Consider the following 21,356-nt stretch of genomic DNA (forward strand, 5'->3'; position numbering starts at 1 on the left):
GCCAAGGGTAAGGTTAAAACATGCCTGGGGTATTGCCCACGTTAGTGAGATTTTTCCGCTGCAGTGAACAATCTTTGGAAACTGGCCAGGAAGCACCACCGGGAGGAACGCCGGCTTATGAGATGTACATAAAGTATGGTATGGGAGCGATAATGTTGTGTGAGACTTGGCATAAGCAAACCAGAGAACAGGAAAATCTTCAGTGGCCGATTGATGGGAGTTTTGATATGGGACGTATAGATAACCTGGAAGAGGTGTTGATAAGTAAAAGAGCACGCCCTGGGGCACTTGACACCCTTACGGATTGGAGAAGGGAACCAATGCTCAGATACAGAAGTAGAGAGAAACATGCGCGTAGGCATAAGTCAAAGATGGAGAAAGCTGAGGAGAAAGAGGAGGAGGAGTGGAGTAACAGCTTGACAAAGGCAAGGCGGCATGATGAATTAAACATAGAAAAAATATATCCACAAAGAGAGCTACGCACATCAGACGAATTGATAAACAGAATTTTAACTGAAACAAAACAGAGCCCGAGGAGTGAAACGAAACAGACTACGACAGTAGCTGTCACTCAACCCCCTCCCGTTGCTCAGCTCCTCCCAACGCCAGCACAACCACAGGCTGCATCAGACACTGCACTGCCCACTAGCCAGCCAGCCCTGAGTGTTTTGCAATTACAGCCCCAACAGACGAGCCCCCCTCTCACTGCCCCCTCCGAACCTTCCGATCAAGAGGGTGCCACTGTTCTGACTTCCCCTCCCATGAGTGGAATTGAGCAGAATGAATGTATGAGAGTAACTCGTAGCGCGATCAGCAAGGAAAGAAAGCATGAGCTGCAAGAACAATTAGAGATATATATATAGACGAGCATGATGAGGGATGCACGCTAGCGTCACTGTGTGATTTCAGAAGGAACAATGAAATGCAGGTATTGTTGGAATGCATGGGGGAATATTTGGCGGGACAATGGAAAAAGTTAATTGGAAAGTTACCACTGCAACGATTGTTGGATTTGAATGCATTAGCCCATTGTAGAGGGAGAGATGAGGAGATAAAAGAGCATGTAGATAGACTGTTTGAATTGAAGAATGAACTTGATGAAGAATATTCTGAAGTATTCGCCACACCGGGGAATAAGAAAAAAATATTGAGGGAGGCAGGAAGAAAGCATCAGGATTGTATACGCAGAGATCCTTTCCGCCACCGGGACAGATAGGTGATAGACGAAGATTGCAGATGTGTGTGCGGGAAGCGATGAGATGGATGTCAAGTCCTAGGACTTCGGTAGGAGAGATAAATGAGATATGTAATGAGTATCCTTTGCGAATAAGAATAGAAGCGCTGCGGACGATAGTAGGGGTGTTGCTCCAGCAGGTAGCAGGACACAACAGGGGAAGGGGAAATGCACAGAACAGGGGAAATTTGAGTATGCATGGCAGGCCTTTGTGATTAAACCAATGTGCATATTGCAGGGAGGAAGGACACTGGCGGGCACAATGTCTGCACTTGCAAAATAAAGGCAGAAATGGTCAGAGTAGGTCTCATAGAGGGCACGGAGGAACAAATGGTCATGCAGACATCATATGCAGCAGCATCAGAATGATCAAGGGAATGGTGCACAAAATCAAGGCCAGGCTCCGAATCAAAATATACAGAATCAAAATCAGCAAGGTGCACAAATGGGAAATAGAGGAAGAGGAGGGGGACATTTTTGATACTCAGATAGGTGCATACTATAATAACAGTGGTGATTACACATCAGATGACGTGTTGTTACCCCAATAGGACAGCCCAGGACAGGGGTCGGAACCAGTGTCTATTCCCGTGAATCAGAAAGGACCCTACGTAGAAATGAAGATCAGGAATGAAGAACAAAGATTCCTCCTAGATACGGGAGCACAAAAGTGCTCGATAGATCATCATTTGGTTCCAGACATACCTCTGTCAGGGCGACAGAATATCTCAGTAGGGTTTGCAGGTACCCCAGTAATGAACCCCAAGTCAAAATCAGTAGCAGTGACAATAGGGCCTTTTACTGAACATTGTCCATTTCTTTTAACAGAGCATTGTGGAGAGAATCTTTTAGGATTAAATCTATTGAAAAAATTGAGTGCAGTTATCCATTGTACACCAGATGGGGTATTATTGACTATTTCTCCCCAGATTATGCCGACTTCTGAATTTATGATGGTACCTTTAACAGGAGAATTAAGTACAGTGCCAACTTGTATTTGAGCCGTGAATGACAATGATGTGGGATGTTTGAAAACAGAGCCAGTAAAAATCACATTGAAATAAGGAATAACGCTACCGCGTATTCCGCAGTATAAAATTTCAGCAGAAGGAGAAAAAGGATTGAAAAGTATTGTTTTTGATTTGGTGAAACTGGGAGTGATTGAATTAATTACAGGTAGCGTGTGTAACAGCCCCATTCTTCCGGTGTACAAGAAAGGGGGTAATGAGGTACCGTACCATTTTATTATTGATCTCCGTGCATTGAACAAAGTGGCAGATCCCCAATTCCCGTAAGCCAGATATCACTACGATCTTGACAATGATCCCTGCATTAGCAGAATATTTTAGTGTTGTTGATTTAAAAAACGTCCTTTTCAGCATTCCAGTACACAAAGAAAGCAGGTATTTATTCGCTTTCACTTTAGGAGGACGATCATTCACATTTACACGCATATCACAAGGCTATACTGAAAGTCCGAGCATATATACTAGAGCATTGAAAGAACAGTTGGACATGTTAGAATTACCAGCAGACTGTGTATTGCTACAATACATTGACGATTTATTAATCGCTGCTGACACGGAAGAGATGTGTAAAAAAGGTACTATTTTACTATTGACCCATCTAGCTGCGCATGGCCATAAAGCGAGCCTAAAGAAATTCCAATACTGTCAGAAAGAAGTAGCTTACTTGGGGTACTTACTTTCCAAGGAAGGGAGAAGATTAACGCCTGAAAGAATAAAGAGCATTTCTGGTATGCCTATCCCAACGACACAGAAAGGTGTGAGAGCTATAATAGGCATGGCTTCATATTGTCGTCAGTGGATTGTGAACTTTGCTTTGATTGTGAAGCCAATGGTGGAGCTAACAAATAAAAATGCTGTGGTACCTTTGCAGTGGAATGAAGAGTGTCAGAAAGCAAAAACCATTTTGAGTTCTGCTCCAGTTCTGGGCACACCGAATTATGAAAAGGTTTTTAGGCTATTTGTGCATGAGAACGAAGGATGCGCGTTGTCTGTCTTAACACAGGAACAAGGTGGAAGAAATAGGCCGTGCGGTTATTTTTCTTCTGCGCTGGACCCTGTAGCGTGCGCACTACCAGGATGTTTGCGAGCTGTTGCAGCGGTTGCTGCGTCGGTGAAACAAACAGAAGGGATGGTATTGGGGCACACCTTAATCTTGATGGTGCCACATGCCATAGATGTTCTACTCAATAGAACGCAGACGCAACACCACACCTCTGCTAGATTGACTAGATATGAAATTGTTTTGTTTGCGCCCCACATCCAAATTATGAGGTGTAGCGCTTTGAATCCAGCAGAATTAATGCCAATGCCCGGGGAAAACTGTAGTGGGACTGAATCACCTCCCCATGATTGTTTAATGGTTACTGAAGAAGAAACAAAAGGGAGAATTGATTTGAGTGATACACCCCTAAAAGAACCAGAAGGGGAACTGTTTTGTGACGGCTCTTGTTTTAAATTACCTGACGGCACATCAACTGCCGCATACGCTGTCACCACATTAAAAAGCGTTGTGGAGAGTAATAGAATTCCTTACAACTCCGCCCAAGCAGCAGAGATAATAGCTTTAACAAGAGCTTGTGAAATTTCAGAGAACTTGAGTGTAAATATCTATACTGATAGCCAGTACGCCTTTGGCGTAGTCCATAACTTTGGCCGATTATGGGCCGAGAGAGGTTTCCTAACATCCCATGGGGCTAGGATCCAACATAGCCCTCTGATTGTGCGATTACTGTCTGCACTTACGTGTCCAAAGCACCTGGCAATAATGAAATGCGAGGCGCATAGAAAAGTGACATGTAACGTGGGAAAAGGAAACGCATTTGCAGACAAAATTGTGAAACAGACTGCTTCTGACTTGAATACAAAAATGTTGACAGTACAATCGGAGGAAGTGCCCTGCATGATAGAACATGGAATTGTAACTGTTAGAGAAATGCAGGCGGAAGCTACCGCCGACGAAATACAGGGATGGGCCAAGGGCTCTGCAGAATTGGATTTGGAGGGATGTTGGGTGGACAAGAAAAGCGGGAATTGGATGTTACCAAATGCTTACGTAAATGCAATGGTTACAATGGCTCACAGTCCTACACACATCTGTGTGAAGAAAATAGTCCAACATTTAGCCACAGTTTGGGAAAATCCCCTTATAAAAAAGAATGCCGAGAGGTTGGTCCAAAACTGCATTACGTGCTTACAGCACAATGTGGGAAAAGGAACAGTGATTCCAACGGGAAGTTTCGGACCTCTCTCTATGCCATTCGAAGTAATTCACTTTGACTTTCTAGAAATGGAAAGGTGCCAAAATCTGAAGTACGTTCTAGTGATCATATGTGCATTTAGCAAATGGGTGGAAGCGTATCCTTTGAAAGATTGCACAGCAATGAGCATGGCAAAAGTAATGCTAAAAGAGTATTTCTCTCGCTTTGGTCTGCCCCGTGTCATATGGTCGGACAATGGTCCGCACTTTGGGGCTGCAGTGATATTACAGATTTGTGCAGGATTACAGATCGATAAGAGATTCCACAGTTCAAGACATCCAAGTTCGGCCGGTCTTCTTGAACGCCATAACGGAATTCTAAAGTCCAAGACCAGTAAGATCTGTGCAGGCAGCAAATTGAGTTGGGTAGATGCATTGCCAATAGCGTTATTATGCATGCGAACGTCAGTGCAGGCCAGAACTGGGCTCTCCCCTTATGAGATCATAATGGGGTGACCAGCGAATGTGTGGTGTGCACCCCAGCCGAGGAAAATGAGTGAGATCGAATACCCTGTACTCAGCATTTACTGTAATTTGTTAGTAAAAAAACAGCGTTTGATTCATCAGCAGTTGCAGGAGGCATTACCGGTGCGGTATACTGGCCCAGGACATGCATTGGAGCCAGCACCTGGGTGCTGATAAGGAACTTCGAACGGAAAACATTGCTAGCACCCAGGTGGCGTGGGCCGTATCAGGTAATATTAACCACGCAGACAGCACTACGCGTGCATGGATGCAAGGCATGGATTCATGCCACGCACGCCAAGAAAGTCCCATCGCCATTCGATACGTCAACTGATCGGAACAAAGACCAGAAAGAGACAACAGCGGTTCCAGAAACAGAAAATGCCATTACCAGTCCTTTGCCACGGAAGTTACCTGCTCCTGGAACAGAGCCTGATGAGATTGCCATAAAAACGGAAGAGCAAAGAGTGCCTCAACGTTGTCCAGCAGATTCTGCATCACTGCTGGCCGACTTCAAACGCATACCTCTGTGGCGCCCACCATCTTCTGTTGCGCCACAGCCTGCATTGTGTCCTGGGCACCCATCATCATCTGCCATTGTGCCCCAGGCTGACTCCAAGCTCGAGACCGGAAGTGCACCCGCACTATTTGTTGATCACACAGTACCAGGAGCAAATCGGTACAACCTGCGGAGCAGAAAGAAGGAGTGATCACATTTTTCATCTCTTGGTGAATTTCTTGCCTCTGTTTCCTATTTTAGGATGAAGTGGGAACCGGAGGCCTAGACGAGGGTGCCGTAAGAGTTGTGCAAATTAGACAGCTCACGAAACGCAACTCCTCAGTGCTAAATCCATGTTTCAGGAACCCGAGTGAACAAGCGGGGCACACGTGGTACAAAGGAAGCTACTTTGAAATTCTAGAGCAATGTGCAAAATGCACGGAGGCCTTGCCAGATGAATAGGCAATCCGGGCAGACAGAAAACTGGCATTAAAAGATTGTAGACATTGATTGAACTATTTCAACATCCGGAGAAGCAGAAGAGCAAACAATATTCACGACGAGCACAGCGGAAGAAGAAGGATGAGAGAAGAATGTCAGAACCTGCAAATGCCTCCTCTTGCACCAATGCTGATAGCGAGTTAAACGTAGTACATAATAAGGTGAAAAAAGGACATGGTCGAAAGAATTGTATGTTGGGTCTAACCATAGTAATGTGCATAATGAGTATATTAGCCCCCGTGTTGGCCATAACAGTGTTATGGTACCTAGAGGAAATGCACCCTCTTGAAGTACTTTTGCCCATGATGAACATTTCCACAACGGAAAGCCCAGTCCATGTTATTTCCTATACCTTGTCCCCAATGGAAGAGAAACATAGGGAAGGATATGGGAACAACATATTGCTGTTAATAATGAATATGACACACTCAATCCTAAGAAAAAATAATTGTTGGGTTTGTGCCCACCTGCCGCAGCATGGTGGTCAGGGAATAGGATGGTATGTACAGCCCCTACCCTTAACTTCTGCATGTTATGCTTCTCTGAGTGGCCTATATTATGGGAAATGGAACGAAAGTGAAACTGGTCAACTAAATAAAACAAATATGAATGAATTCGAGAAAGTAATTATGAAACCGGTGGGTTGCTCTGTGTTCCAAAAAAGACGATTAATTACACCAGCAATAATGCCACAGGATAGATTGTCTGTACCTTATAAAACCTCTGTGATCACGTTTGACATGAACCCACATGGGAATAAGGATGCGGAACCCCCTTCATATACAGTGAATTATAACCCTCATTCTGTCCCATTCTGCCTAAAGAAAAAGGGTTCTTTCCAGGTAGGAACATTTACCAGATGCAGGAATATAGCATTCCTTGATAAAGAAGTGGAACCAATGCATGTGGGAGATCCTGTGTATTTCATATGTGGAGAAAAAGCATATCCTTGGTTAGCTAGGAACTCGGGAGGTACCTGTTATTTGGGATTTCTGTTCCCTGGGGTGTTTCTTTTAAAAACAGACATAACCAAATTATCTAGGTCACGACCTCGCCGTAATATTGAAGACAGGTTGATTGTAGAGGACACAGCAAAATCATTCATACCATTTTGGGGTCAGGCGATAAACTCTTATAGCATAAGACGACTGTCTAGGATATTCGATGAAACAATCAATGGAACCACTGATATATTATATAATATGACTCTTGAAGAAAAAGGAATTAGATTAATGACACTACAAAATAGAATGGCCCTTGATATAATCTTAGTTGATCGCGGCGGTATTTGCAAAATCGTGGGATCAGCGTGCTGCGTATTTGTACCTGACTCCTCCCCCACGATTTTTGAGGCGATAAGAAAAATGCATGTGTTAAGTTCCGATCTTCATCCCCCTGAAGGCGGTTGGCAATTGAACATAAGCTCCTGGTTCTGGGAAGTGTTGCGATCCTGGGGATGATAACTATTTGCAATCCTAGTAGCAATCCTAGGAATGTTCGCGACATGTTGTTGTTGCATACATTGTCTCCCCATAATATGTACTGAAATTAGCGAAGAGTGTGTACAAATGATGAAACAAAAGAACATTACTAAACTAAGCACTCGCCATTGTAACAAATCTGAAACCATTAAAGAATTCATGGCAATTGATATTATTAATAATAACGAGGAGACAACAAGTGTACATGAGTCCAAAGTTGAATCAGATTCCGAATGTAATCCAAATACTTGGTCGGAGGAGGATGCAATGTATGGATGAGACGTTTGGTTTACGGCCAAGAGGAGGGTTAGTCAGTCCAGAAAACTAAGCACCCCTTGAGGGTCTGTAAATGAATATTAATTGGTTGGCGGAAGACCAACTGCCTCATTTGCGGTGTAAGAATATATATTCATTAGTCATTAGTTATTTTGTAGCTATTAGTTTAACTAGAGTGAAGCCATTTTAAGATGACCAGAATCACCATTTAGTTTTCTCTCTCTGCTCTCTCTAACGTTGCCACTTTGCCTCATGTAAAACTGCTTTGCTGTAGATATTATTTTGCCTCAATGGTCCAAGGCTACGAAAACATGTTGAAACATCTTGTAACATCACTCTGGAGAGCCAGACAGAAATGCCCGATTCCCTCCCTCATATATCCTTGAGGACAGGGAGCGAGGTATTTAATCAGTACATGAATGCCAGCGAGTCTATTGAAAGAATAGCAATGTACAAAACTAGCATTTAAAGAGTTGAATTATGTTCTTCTTTACGGCCCCCCTTTCTGAGCCCAGTGAGGCCCTGGAGAGCGGGCTGACTTCTAGAGTGAGAATCTAAACTTAGAGATAGGGAGGCCTGGTATGTGCCAGTCTCCTATGCACAGCTTGCCTATGGAAAACAGAAATGCTGTGTTCTCGCAAACAAAGAATGGTGTCTGTAAAAATGGAGATTGCGACCTGTTACTAAATGTGGTGATCTGAAGTGTCATATTTGTCATGATGGTCACTCATCGTCTCTAATTCAAACGGAAATGAATTGGGGGCGGCATCAATTGTTTCATTGCTGATTGTAAGGTGCTCCTTTTCTATATATGTAACTGATGTACGACTCTTTTTTGCTTGCGTCCCCCGAGGTCTGTTAGACACACGTCGCTGGGCGTGGGACCACTTGGCCAATTGGAACTATTTGTATTGAAATAAACCCTAGATTATGGGAACAGAACCTCGTGATTGGCATATCTATTCGTGTGTGGTGACTGTGCCTTGTTTCCACATTCAAGGGTCCCTCAGGGGCGCCTTCAGCTTGACGCTGTGCCGCCGACGACTGGAGCCGCCCGCTCCTTTGCCTAAGAACATTAGAATGGAAGGACTCCCTTGTCCGCAACATCAACCGCTTTGTCCTGCCGGAGAAAGTCAAGGCCGCCGACTTGCTAAGGAGAATCCGCCGGTGGGTTTCCCTCCACCTGAAGGCCACAAAGACTTTGACGACTCAACGCCCTTGCTGGTCCACAGTTCTTCTGAAACTCTTCGCGGTCCTGAACAATCAATCGCCAGGGTGCCCCGCACACCTCATCCTCGCAGGACGTCGTTGACGAGCACCGCCTGGATCGATGTCGTGGTATCGGCACCCTCAAACTTCTCATCGACGCCGTCGACACCAAGTTCACCCTCTTTGACGCCTCTCGACGATCCGTGGCTCCTGCTTTAAAGGGAGTCACTCAAGAACGATCCATCGACGCTTTTTCGAAGAACTCTACTCCACCAGGTACATTGGGGGGGTAAAAACATTATAGGAGAGAACAAGACTATTGATCAATATATGGACTGGGCTTGTGCTATATATCTTTATTTTACAGGTTGCCCAGGTGGGGGGATCTCCACACAGAACTATGCTTAGCGGTAGAGGCTAGTATTCTGCCTATTGTTTCAAACCTCTTGCTTTCCCTCCTATCTCTATTGCTGGTTTCCTTGTTATTGATCTGTGTGACATTCTAACAGTACAGTTGATGCACTTTAATGAGATCTGATAATATTGGTGGTACCACTTTAGAATTGTATATATTTACCAGTGGTGATTTCCGAGTACAAAGTGCGTTATTGTGATAGTGTACATACCTTTGAATATTAATCATATAAAGACTGTGTTTTCAGTAATACAGTGCGCGGACATTACTTTGCGGGGGTTCGGACTGTACTTAAGAACCAGCCCGCATCACCTCCTGAGAAGCTAGGCCTTGATTGCCCGTCCATTGCTACCAAATAGAGAATCTTGGCTGGGGTCCTCTGTGCCTCTCCTCTACCATATAGAGAGCAGAAGTACAGGCAACCCCCACCGGTATCTTTACAGACCTTCCCTTTCTTTCCCCATAAAACTTACTCACTCCAAATAGGACTGGATGATAATAGCTGGGACCCGCCTCCTCTGGTAAGTCAGATACTAGCAGGATGGGCAACCATTTCACAGATCTGCCTCTTAGGGTAATTTAATCACTTTTGTCATATTTCCAGCCAGCAAGGGGTGGTAGCTACCGCATTGACAGTTGTACGAATGGCCTCCTACAACCAGGTGTGCACAGGGACAGTGTTTTGATTTCTGACCGTAGGAGATGGGCAACTTCCTTGTTGATTCCCTCCAGCACTACGTGTAGCTCTTTGTCCTGCAGGCCTTTCTTATCCATAATCTGTTTGTCTGCCCAGTCGAGTTGGTTGTTAACAGAACGCAGTAGGGCAGGATAGAGTGTCCACAGGTATTGGCTGCGGGAGCCTGAAGTTGTATGACAATCTGGAGGAAAGGCAGGTCACGATAGATGTGGAGGAGCATAGCAGCAGGATGCTAGCGGGGGAAGTTGCCAGCTAAAGGAAACATAGTGCTGTGTGCCAGGGCCGGGAGCTAGCACTGAAGTGGTGGCATGCTAAATGGAATCACTCTTTGGGTGTTGGAAAAGTGAGCATGTCTTTCTCAGACCTTGATGGAGTTGTAGGGTCTCAGGATCCCTCAGGAGTTCAGCAGTGAAGTTTGGATTATGTAAATGGTTGAGAATTGCACATTTGGCTCAAACCTTTCAGAGCGATGAAAGCACATGTGTGCTGCTTTTCTGCACCTATTCTCTGCATAGCTTTCCCTTGTTGAAGCAGACTTTACATGCAAAGAGCCCTCATCTTTTGGCACCCCACACATGAAGTCTGCCTCATATGGAAACACATCTGAATCTTCGGCCAAGTGCCTAATCGAGCAGGTGTGGTAGTAGTTTGCCTTTTTCCTGCCAATTCTGCCCATTCAGCAGAATGAGATTGTCAGTGTGCACCCTCATAGTGTGAATTTCGGAGCGGCATTGAGGATCCATGGGACCCATCAAAGAATATCAGACAGAGGACATTCACAAACAGCACCTCTGATCATAGTATTTGCACCTATTCTCCTGAAACCTGACCCTTGTGAGGGGTGTGAGTGCCTTTGCAAATGGTGTTGAGATCTGGGACTTCACCTAACCTCTTCATTACCAATTACCAGGGCACTAGACCCCTTCATTAGCATTGTATAGCTTTGTCCAGACATCTATGCTTTCCATGGGTGACCATTTTTGGTGGTGGTCTTTATTACTGTGCAGATTCAGCTTCTTCTTTGTGGTTTTAAATGATAGTGACAACCTACGCCTCTTTTCTTTACTCCTTCTTACTGTTTACCTTACCCATTTAGTACCTGCTTGTTTGTTTTAGACTTATTTGGTTGCTTTGGAGTGGCCTGGGCTGAATTTTCACTAACAAAAGTCCAGAGGAAAAATGTACTGATAGAATGACATCACCACATCAAAGGGCTGCAGTTGGTGTATCCTTGGGTGGTGCACCCTATCACAGATTAGAAACACTGTTGTTAAGCATACCCACAACACCACGCAACAGTGAAGCACTGTTAGGTATCACTAATGCTGTCACTGTGGCTTCACTGAATCAATATCGTTAGTGGTGGTCAAAGTTGAGTGCTTGTGTGTAGAGGGCCAGTCCACCATCATAAACGAGGGTTTTTCAGTCTGCATCTGTGACTCATTTCTGAAATGTTCTGTCTTCAATAGGCGCTCTGTTTTAAGTGTGAATACATGCACACTGGTGCTGTGTGCCATTTTGAGAAGTGGTGCTGATGAAGAGCAGGGCCGGCCTTAGGGAAGGGCTGTCCGGGTGACCACAAGGGCTGCCATTAGCCCCCCCCCCACCGTGCCAGCTCGTGGTAGTCTTTAAAGATCTCCCCTGAGCAGGCGTGGTGGAAGAAGGCATGGCAGGCGCAATTAATAACAATAGGGAACCAATGCTTTTGCATTGGCAACTATTGAAAAATGTAGCCCCTGCCCCCTGCAACTACAAGGGGCACAAGGAGGAGGGAGAGCAGGCACCACATTTTTGTTTTGCTGCCCGGGGCACTGCTGCAGCTAAATCGGGCCATGCTGAAGAGATCCAGGAAATCAAAAACACACCATTATGGCCCTCATTACGAGGTTGACAGTAATCCACCAGTGCAAAAGGCGGGTTGCCGGAAACCTTTTATCACAGTTACCGTCACCTGACATCCTGGTGCTACTGGGACATCACATGCGGTGGTAGTATGGTAAGTTACCATTCCCATAGGGTCCCACAGAACTCCATGGGAATGGGAACCCGGAAGCAATGGCACCGTTAGTAACAGTGCCGGTCCTTCAGTGAAAAACCTGGAGGTAGGGGCCAGAACTACCAGGAGGTAAGGCCTGCCGGGTGTTCAGTGCCCCTACCGGCAAACTCTAAGTAAGCCGGTTCGGGTACCAGCACCTTTATTTCCGGAACGGCTCACTTATAATGAGGCCCATTGCAATTCCTGAGAAAGGAAATGTGCTTGTGGCTTTACCCTGAAAAGCACATTTAAGGCACATTCACACATTCCCGGGACTATACATGAATGTGCTTGCATATCAGTAGCCTCTGATCCTGTTTGCTTTCAAACGGTACCCCCTGTGTTAGGTAACCAATGTCTTCATCCCAAAGTGATACATTTCCATGTAATGGCTCGAAGGATTGTTCTAATCTTTGAGAATGAAAAGTAGGCCATGCATGTCGAGGGTATTGAGAAAAGCTTACTCCGCTGAGGAATGCAGTGCAGGGTCACTGCTACTTGCTGAACTGTTTTATGGCATTATATCAAGGCACAAGAATGAAACAAATATATCGTCCTGAATAGATAATGCGTACATAAATTCTGGAGTTCTCTTTCTCTATTCCTTTCAGTAAACGTTAACAAAAGAAGTACTTTAATAAACAGCATTCTGTCCATTTTGCTGCATGAATCCCAGAAGTGTTCCTAATGTCTTAGATGTTGCACTGCGCTTGCCATGCATAAACACTTCACACCACTGTATACACATCCAGGCAGCCTGCTTTGCCTGGGGGCGCTCCCTGGGGCTTACTGTAAATGCAAACGGTTAGTCCAAAAGAAACATACACAACGATGATCGAGTAGGACTTAGCGCCGATGAAATGTTAAAGAAGGCTCGAGTGAGAGGTTATTGTGAGACTGTCCGACATCATGGCAGAAATAAAGCTGACAATCCAATGACAGATGATTTTCTGAGCAAACCATGCGGAGAGAGGAGAAGACCCGTCTTTGTGCCGTGTGTCAGCACATGCACGGCGCTTTCAAGCGGGATTAGAAACTTTATCATCAAACACAGGAATTTGTTTCAACGTGACAATGAAACAGAAGTCAGTTTTAAGCATCCACCTTTCTTCTCCTATTAAAAAGGATTCTCGGGACGGGACCTTCAAAGCAGCAAGGCTGGGAGCGAGGAGTTATCAAACACATCCTGTAAGGTATATGCCCTGTGCTATGTTTACGCACACCCCAGCTGCCTTACGGCAGGAGACACAGCATGGCAGGAAGGTTTGCAAATAGGATGTCACATGTGAGACAATACACAGTGTATCCTGTGTGCTTTAAAGCATCATGCACACCTGTACATATTTTGTCAAAGGTAGTGGATTGGAAATACAATGTGCTACAAATAAGAGTCAAACTACCTGCATTTTAAAAGATGCGTGTTGGTCAAGTATGGCTCTGTGCTCTATTTGTATTTACAAAAGTTGCATTTTGGTTGCCAATTGTACTGCTAATCTGCTTCCCAAAATAGCTATCCGCAGCCTTGCAGCCCCTGCTCGCCTCTCCACCTCCCCTCCCTGCCTCACACCTCCTCTGACTTTAAGAGGTGTATTTTGGTTGCTTATGGCTCTGTGCTATAGCTGTATTTGCCAAAGCTGTATTCCGGTTGTCCCTCTTACTGCTAACGTACTCCCCATGGTAGTTCTCCGTGCAGCCCCGGCTCGCCTCTCCATGACCCGTCACCTCTCCTCCATGCCTCACACCCTCCTCTGCCCACCTCATTCTCCCTTGTCTCTTCTCTCTCACTGCTATAAAAATGCATCCCTCACTGCTCCTACTTCCTCTCTTTACATTTGCCATACTGCTGAAGAACACTAGCACCCCTGTCTGTCCCACTCATCTCATCCCCCATACTGTCCACCAATTTATATCTGCCCTTGTCGCCCCTCCCCCCAACCCTCTACAAAAGGCCTCCTGGCATCTCCATCTTCTCATCTACCCTTCTTGTCTCTCTGCCAGTGTTCCCTCTTCATTTTCTCTACTCTTACATTATGGATCTGTAATGTTCAATCCATCGTTAGTAACATTTCCTTCATAAATTATCACTTTGATTCTCATAACCTTCCTCTGTCGGACAGGGTTATCCCTGAGACCTGGATCCCTCCTCCTGACTCGTGAACCCCCGCAGCCAAACATCTGGATTCTGCTGTATTTTCTCACTTCTTTCCCTCGTCTAAAAGAGGTGCTCAGGTTGTCAAATTGGTCAACAAGGCCAACCACACCCCCAGTTCCACCCTCTAACTTTATACCACTGCCCTCCTAATTCACTACCACCAACTCCTTCCACTCATCCCTATTACCCTCCTCTTATTTACCAGCCCCTGAACCTTCATAACTCCTTAGTCTCTGATAAGGACTTCATTCTTGACACCCTTCCCACTGACAATCCCACTCATGAGTGACTTCAACTGCTTCAAAATCTCTCCCCCACATCAACGTGAACACCACGCTCTCTCTGACCACTCCTATACCTACCTTCACAATCTACCCACTTGCTCCCAAGGCAACCTTGTCTTTATTTTCTCCTTGCTTCCTACGTCCAGTTTCGAAAGTAATCCCTCCACTTCCAACAACTCTATTCTTCACGTTAGCATTGCTTTTCCCTCCTCACTCACTTTTCTTCATGTCTTTGCTGTCCCCAAATGCAAATTCATACCTGGCTACATGTCCACTTACTTAGATGAATTCAGGTCCTCTCTGCCCTGTCATTCTCATCCACATATTTCCTCCATTAAACAGGCCTTCTATGACATCTCTGCTCATGCTTTGATCACCACTATTCCTCTTGTACGTTCACTCCTTTCACCCGTCAGCCCAGCCCTGGACTGTCAACCAGATCTCCCACCTCAAAACAGAAATACAATGTCACCTCTGCAAGTAGCTAACAGACTGGTCCACTTTTTTCTGCTTGTCTACAAGGATGACCGTTCTCCTTCACCAGAGCCCTCAACTCTGCCAAGGAACCCAAGAACTCTGCTCCGCCTTAAAACCTGCTTGCCGAATCCTCTGCGGCAAAGCCTGCACAGACCAAGGGTGCCGTCTTGAGCACCGCAGGTGTTAGGGCCCGTGCAATGGTGCCATAGAACATGACTGCTACGTACTTCATTTCACATTCACATCCTCAGCCGGATCCCACCACTGTGGAACTGCAACAACCATGGCCTGATCTGAGAATCACAACAGTTCTTAACTCAAGAGCCCCCATATCCCCCTCCAAGCAAGTCCAGCCAGCCTCCAGGGATGCCCGCTACACTTGGTCCGCAGGTAAGCGCTTCAGTGAATCCGCCCTCCCCGTACTACACTGCTCCCACAACACATTCTTCAGTGACACCCGACAATCCCCCAATTAACCCATCGCCTATGGCTCCACCAAAGCTATGCCCCCAGGATCCTCAGGAGGACTGGGTTCCTCAGATTGCACACACAGCACATCCCACACGTCCCACACTACGCTCTTCAGCCATTCCATCCAACGCAGATATGTCAACAATGCCTCAATCAACCTGATGCCTCTGGTTCTGCCATCGCTACTCCCCCACCGATCCTCATGAGGAATAGGTTCCTCAGACTGCGCACACGGCTCATTCAGCACTATCCACAATATGCTCCTCAGCCATTCCCCCCCAACGCAAATCTGCATGCTCGCCAAACCAACCCACAAGCCCATCAACTACGCCTTAATCAATGCCAGATCAGTCCCGTCAACTGAAATACATGACCTCATAACTTGTGAAAACCTCAAACTAACTGAAAGTTGGCCACACCTCAAGTTGGGCCCAGCCCTTTCCATCAACAATCCTCGGGCTACACCATCCTAAGATGTGACAGATCCCTTAAAAAAAGGAGGCGGCATCGCCCTAATTTTCAAAAACACCCTCACCATCAGAGCCACAAACACTAATGCCATCCCTAATTGCAAATGCCTACTTGCCAAGCTCTCCACGTTCCCTACCAATTCTATCACTATCCTCCTCATCTATCACCCTCCCGGCCCCAGCCTTGCCTTCCGAGGACAACCTACTTCAAAGCATCTACTCCTCCATTAAGCCCAACTCAAAAATCTTGATTCTTGGGAACAACAACCTAGGCCTCTGTTCAATCTCACCACCTCAATTGCAACATCACCAACCCCATCACATTTCTTCGCATGTGGTCTGACCGCCACACCATTACCTTCGACATCCCCCAATATGAACGCCCCATTTTGGTTCCCCCTTCAAAACCAGAAGGCCTGGCTAGCTGCACAACAAATCTCAACAACATCAACCTCGCCCCACTGCTTGATACCCTTGCTCACCCCCCAACCTCAGTTACAGACCCAGCAGCACTGGTCAACATCTACAATAAAACGGTTGCTTAGGCAGTCGACAAGCTTGCTCCTCTCAAAAATCAGAAAGCCAAACCTGCTCTAAAAAAGAATGCCTGCTTCACTCTTGAGTTTCTCAAAGCTTGTGCCAAAAAGCATGTCTCTGCTAGCATGGAGGAAATCCCCCTCCTCTGCCTCCAAATCCCCTTTCACCTCTCTCGCCAAAGACTATGGAAGGGAAATCCAAACTGCAAAAGCAAGCAGCTACAACTCCAGGGTCAGTAACGCCAAATCAAACTCCTGGGAACTATTCACAATCCTCCAGGAGTTAGAGACTCCCTCCCCTCCCCTGCCAGACCTAACAGTGGACAGCACCTGGTTAAACAAAATCCAACACACCCTTGATGGGAAAGTCAACTCCATCAAAGAAAATATCCTCTCCAAACAAAAAGCCATGCTAGATAAACCACCACCACCCATAGCACCAAGTGCTTTACCGACCCACACTTGCACCCCTTTCAACTTCTACCCTGTTTCAGTCACTGAAGTCACCAAGACCATCAATAGTCTCAAACCTTCTTGTTGCAAATGTGACACCTGCCCAGTCCCGATAATCTAAGACTGTGCCAAGACACTTTCTCCAATCATCTCTGCCATCATAAATGCTTCCTTCGCCTCCATTTTGGTGCCAACCTCCCTAAAGGAAGTGTGGGTCCTGCAGCTGCTCAAGAAGCCCTCCCTCAACACCTCCATATCTACAAACTATTGCCCCATTACAACGGTACCCTATCTCCTGAAGATCTTGGATCGCATAGCCTACATTTAGGTTCAACATTACTTTGAGGTGAAAGAACAAATAAATATTGAGGCTGAGTACCACAAAGGAAAATACACCAATCGCGGGCTGGAAAGATTCACAGATCTTTTATTACTGTTCAGTTTACAAAGCAAAACTGATAGCTATCTGGCTCCCAACACCTTGCGATGTGTACCAGCCGACAAGGAGACGTGAGAGAGTGCTGGACATATAAACATTTGTGCTTTTATACAATTCGTGTAATATTGTCCAGCCTCTCTTCACATTAATAATGTGTGGTCTAGTGTCCGTGCCTGGTTCACATACAGATTATAAAATATTATGCGAAGGATTACATAGGTTTGCATTTCCATGAAGGCACAATGGTGATGTATGTTCTTGGATCCCGTGGTAAACTCTATACAAAGTTCTTTTACAATACAGTTTGACCAATGCATTCGCTCAAGGCTTGTTCTTCATTGTCCCAATGTTTATACAAGGATGAGTCTTGTGAGCGCAGACAACACTTAAACAACAGTTCATATGAAGCATATGGTCTCATTGCTCAGTCTAAACAGTTGGCTCTCGGACAGCCTAAACATTAACAGAACTCAAAGGTCGGAAGGCTTGGTTGCAAGTTGAAAACATAGTCCACCATTTTAGAATGAAGAACACATGAGTAGAAATCAAAATGGCGGATGAATCTTAAAATGGCGGCGAAGTTAACCCAAAAATCGGAACTTTGTAACACGGTTTTCCCTGTAGCGCGAGTAGGCTTAGGCCAATATAAATACTAAGGAGGCACTAGATGATTACCATTTAACAAACCCTCCTTTTGGCCTAAGCCAAGAGCTTTACTAAAATTATTTGCTTTACTTGTAACTCCACGTTTCAATGTCCATACATCCTGAATCGCATTCATCAGATATATCAATTGCCATCAAATCCTTAACAGTAATATTCTTCATTACAAAAACATTAGTCATCTTCTCAGGTGTGTTTATTTTCAGTCCTAATGTTACTACAGTTTGCGCACGACATCCCCCTAACATAGAACATATGACAGGAAGACATTGTATGCAGCAACAACAGAACAACAGAATACCAAGGATTACCATTAAGACTGAAAGAAGTTTCCATCCCCAAGGCCATAAAAAGTCCCAGAACCAAGTACTAAGATCCCAGTTTCCCTCGGGAACATGCACTTCTGTACTTGGGATGTGCAGATTTTGTATTGCCTTGAATATGGTCGGGGAGGAGTTAGGTACGAAAACGCAACATGCAGATCCCACCAATTTACATATTCCACCACACTCAGCCAGGATGACGTCTAACACCATCCGGTTCTGTAGAGCCACTAATCGAATTGCTTTCTGTTCTAGCGTCATGTTGTAGAGTATATTGGTGGTCCGGTTGATGGTTCTCTCCAATACTCTTGCTAGTCTCCTAATATCCTCGGAATTCATGATCTGACCCCAAAATGGCACAAAGGATGTCACTACATCACCCATGACTTGTGAAGGAGTATCACCGTTCTTGTCCCACTTTGGACGAGCCCTTGAGACCACAGAGGTGCTAGCTACATATAGCCCTGGTAGCAAGCTACCCAAATTACAAGTACCCTGCCAATCCCTAGGTAGCCACAGATAAGCTTCCTTACCGCAAATGAAATAAACAGGATCACCTACATACAAAGGTCTGTCCTCACTAGTCAAGTTAGCAATATTAGTACAACCCTCAAAAGTACCCATTGACTGAGAACCATTCCTTTTTATGCAGAAGGAAACAAAGTTGGGGCTGTGATTGACAGTATAGGAAGGAGGCGTAGCATCCCGGTTGCCTACGGGAGCCATCTTGAAAGAGATTATTGATTGAAAAGGTCTAGATAGTCTATTGGAAGGCCTACTAGAAGCAATATTAAGCTTGCTCCTATTTGTAAAAAGAGCCATCCCAGAGGCGTCAGGACTCGCCTTTCAAACACATTCAAATTAGTCCCATCAAAGTTCCCTGAGATGCTATCATTCCAACGACCAAAGAATAATGCCCTTAGAGAGGCATAGCATGCAGTAGTTAGAGGCAAAGGATGAATATACCAGCCCACTCCTTTTTCCCTGTGTTGTGGCAAATGCAAACAGATCCAACAATTAGTTCTATTCAGGATCACATGAGTTGCATTCATAATTAACAGAAGTGTATTATTGTGATAACTCTGACTGTGTTGGGAATCCCTAGAAGATAGAGTGTGCAGATGCACAAAAGGTGTAGACATAGTGGGAACACTCTCAGTAGGTAAAAATGTTTCAAGGGGACGCATCCCTTCAAATGTACAAAAACACAAGAGCAATTACTACTGTCAGACCGGTTAACATAATTACAAGGAAACAATACGTCCTCAAGGACCATATATTTTTCTGTCCAATGTCTTAGTTAGCCACACAAACAATCTATTGTTCCGTACAAGTAGAGATAGCGACAGGCATTGTTTCTCAAAGCTTTCCCAAAAAGTTCCTGCGATAAGCAATGCAGTTTGTTTGCTGGTGATCTCCTGATCACGTGATCTTGATTGACGATAGCTTTTGTCAGCCCCAGCCACTTACTTATGTTTCAGCGCAAAAGTGGCAAGGGACGAGCTCAACAGTCGTTTCCTGTGGGCACAGCCGTTCTGTGCAGTAAGTCTGGCACCGTGGATGCAGATTGTACCTTAAGACTCCAAGTACTGCGTGATCTGCGAACAGTGTGTTGTTGCTTCCTGATGGAAGTGGTGAAACAGAGGCAAGGTCATTCAGAGGTGCAGAAAGATCGGAAGAAGAATTCAGAGACAAAGCAGCAGTCTCCCCAGGCCCCTCGGGCTCAGGAAGAGTCTCTGAAATACCCTTGGTGTCGTTCAAGACCAACTGGTCATCAGAAACACAGCAAGTAATGTTCTTTTCTTTTCCGTCGTGTGGCAAAGGGAAAGGTATCCTCTTGATGTGCGTCGCATGTATCCAATGTCGTTTTCCATCTACTCGTACAGCAGTCTGTGTGGCCAACAGGACCTGGAATGGTCATCTTCAGAGTGGTGCAAGGCTGGACGCTCTTTCAAATGAATTCGTGAGCGCCCAATCACTGGGTCGAATTGTGTGACCTGGCCCCTCGTATTTAACTCGGAGGGCTTCTCACACCTGTTGATAAATCAAATACAAGTTTTGAGTTAACTGGTCACAGTATTCAGGAAGAAGCAAATGCTCTACATCCTTTAATTGTTTTGGCTTGGGCAGGCTCCAAATGTTAGCTGGCCTCCCCATCACAATTTCATATGGGGGAGAGCCCAGTTCTAGTCTGTGGGGTTGTCCGCATGGACAGTAGTGCTATAGGTAAAGTGTATGGCCATTTCAAAATACTGCTAGCACAGACTGTGGCAATTTTATTCTTCAAGATACCATTGTGGCGTTCTACAAGTCCAACACTTTGAGCATGTCTAGCCAAATGGAACGTTTATCGACCTGCAATCCTGCACATACTTGCAGAATAACAGCAGCGGTAAAATGTGGACCATTATCTGATCAGATGACCCTCGGCAAACCAAACCTAGGAAAATAGTAATTAAGCATGGTTTTCGCCGTTGTCATTGCTGTAGCATCTTTCACAGGGAAGGCTTCAACCCACTTGCTAAAGGCACAAATGACTACCAAACCATATTGGTAGCTGTTACAGCACTCCATCTCGATGAAGTCAAAATGAATTACCTCGAAAGGCACAGAGTGGGGACCAAAACTACCCCTCTGTGTTGTCGTACCCTTCCCCGCATTATGCTGTAAGCAAACCATACAATTCTGGACATAACGCTCAGCTATTTTTGAGATGTTAACATTCACCCAGACAGATTCTAACATTTTGCAGATTTTTCTAGCACATATATGAGTGGGACCATGGGCCATTGTGATCATGGTGGTGACATATGCATCGGGTAACATCCATCTTCCTTTTGAATTGTCTACCCAACACCCTTCCTCATCCAACTTCGCCAAACCCTCAGCCCAATGTTTAAGTTCTTCTAGAGTGGCATCAGATTGAATATTCTTTATCAAGTCAATCCATTCATCTACAGTACAAGTGTTTGTGGCTTCCGTTGTAACATA

This window comes from Ambystoma mexicanum, chromosome 5p (assembly GCF_040938575.1).
Source record: "Ambystoma mexicanum isolate Mex_15411 chromosome 5p, UKY_AmexF1_1, whole genome shotgun sequence".
In the NCBI taxonomy this organism is placed as follows: Eukaryota; Metazoa; Chordata; class Amphibia; order Caudata; family Ambystomatidae; genus Ambystoma; species Ambystoma mexicanum.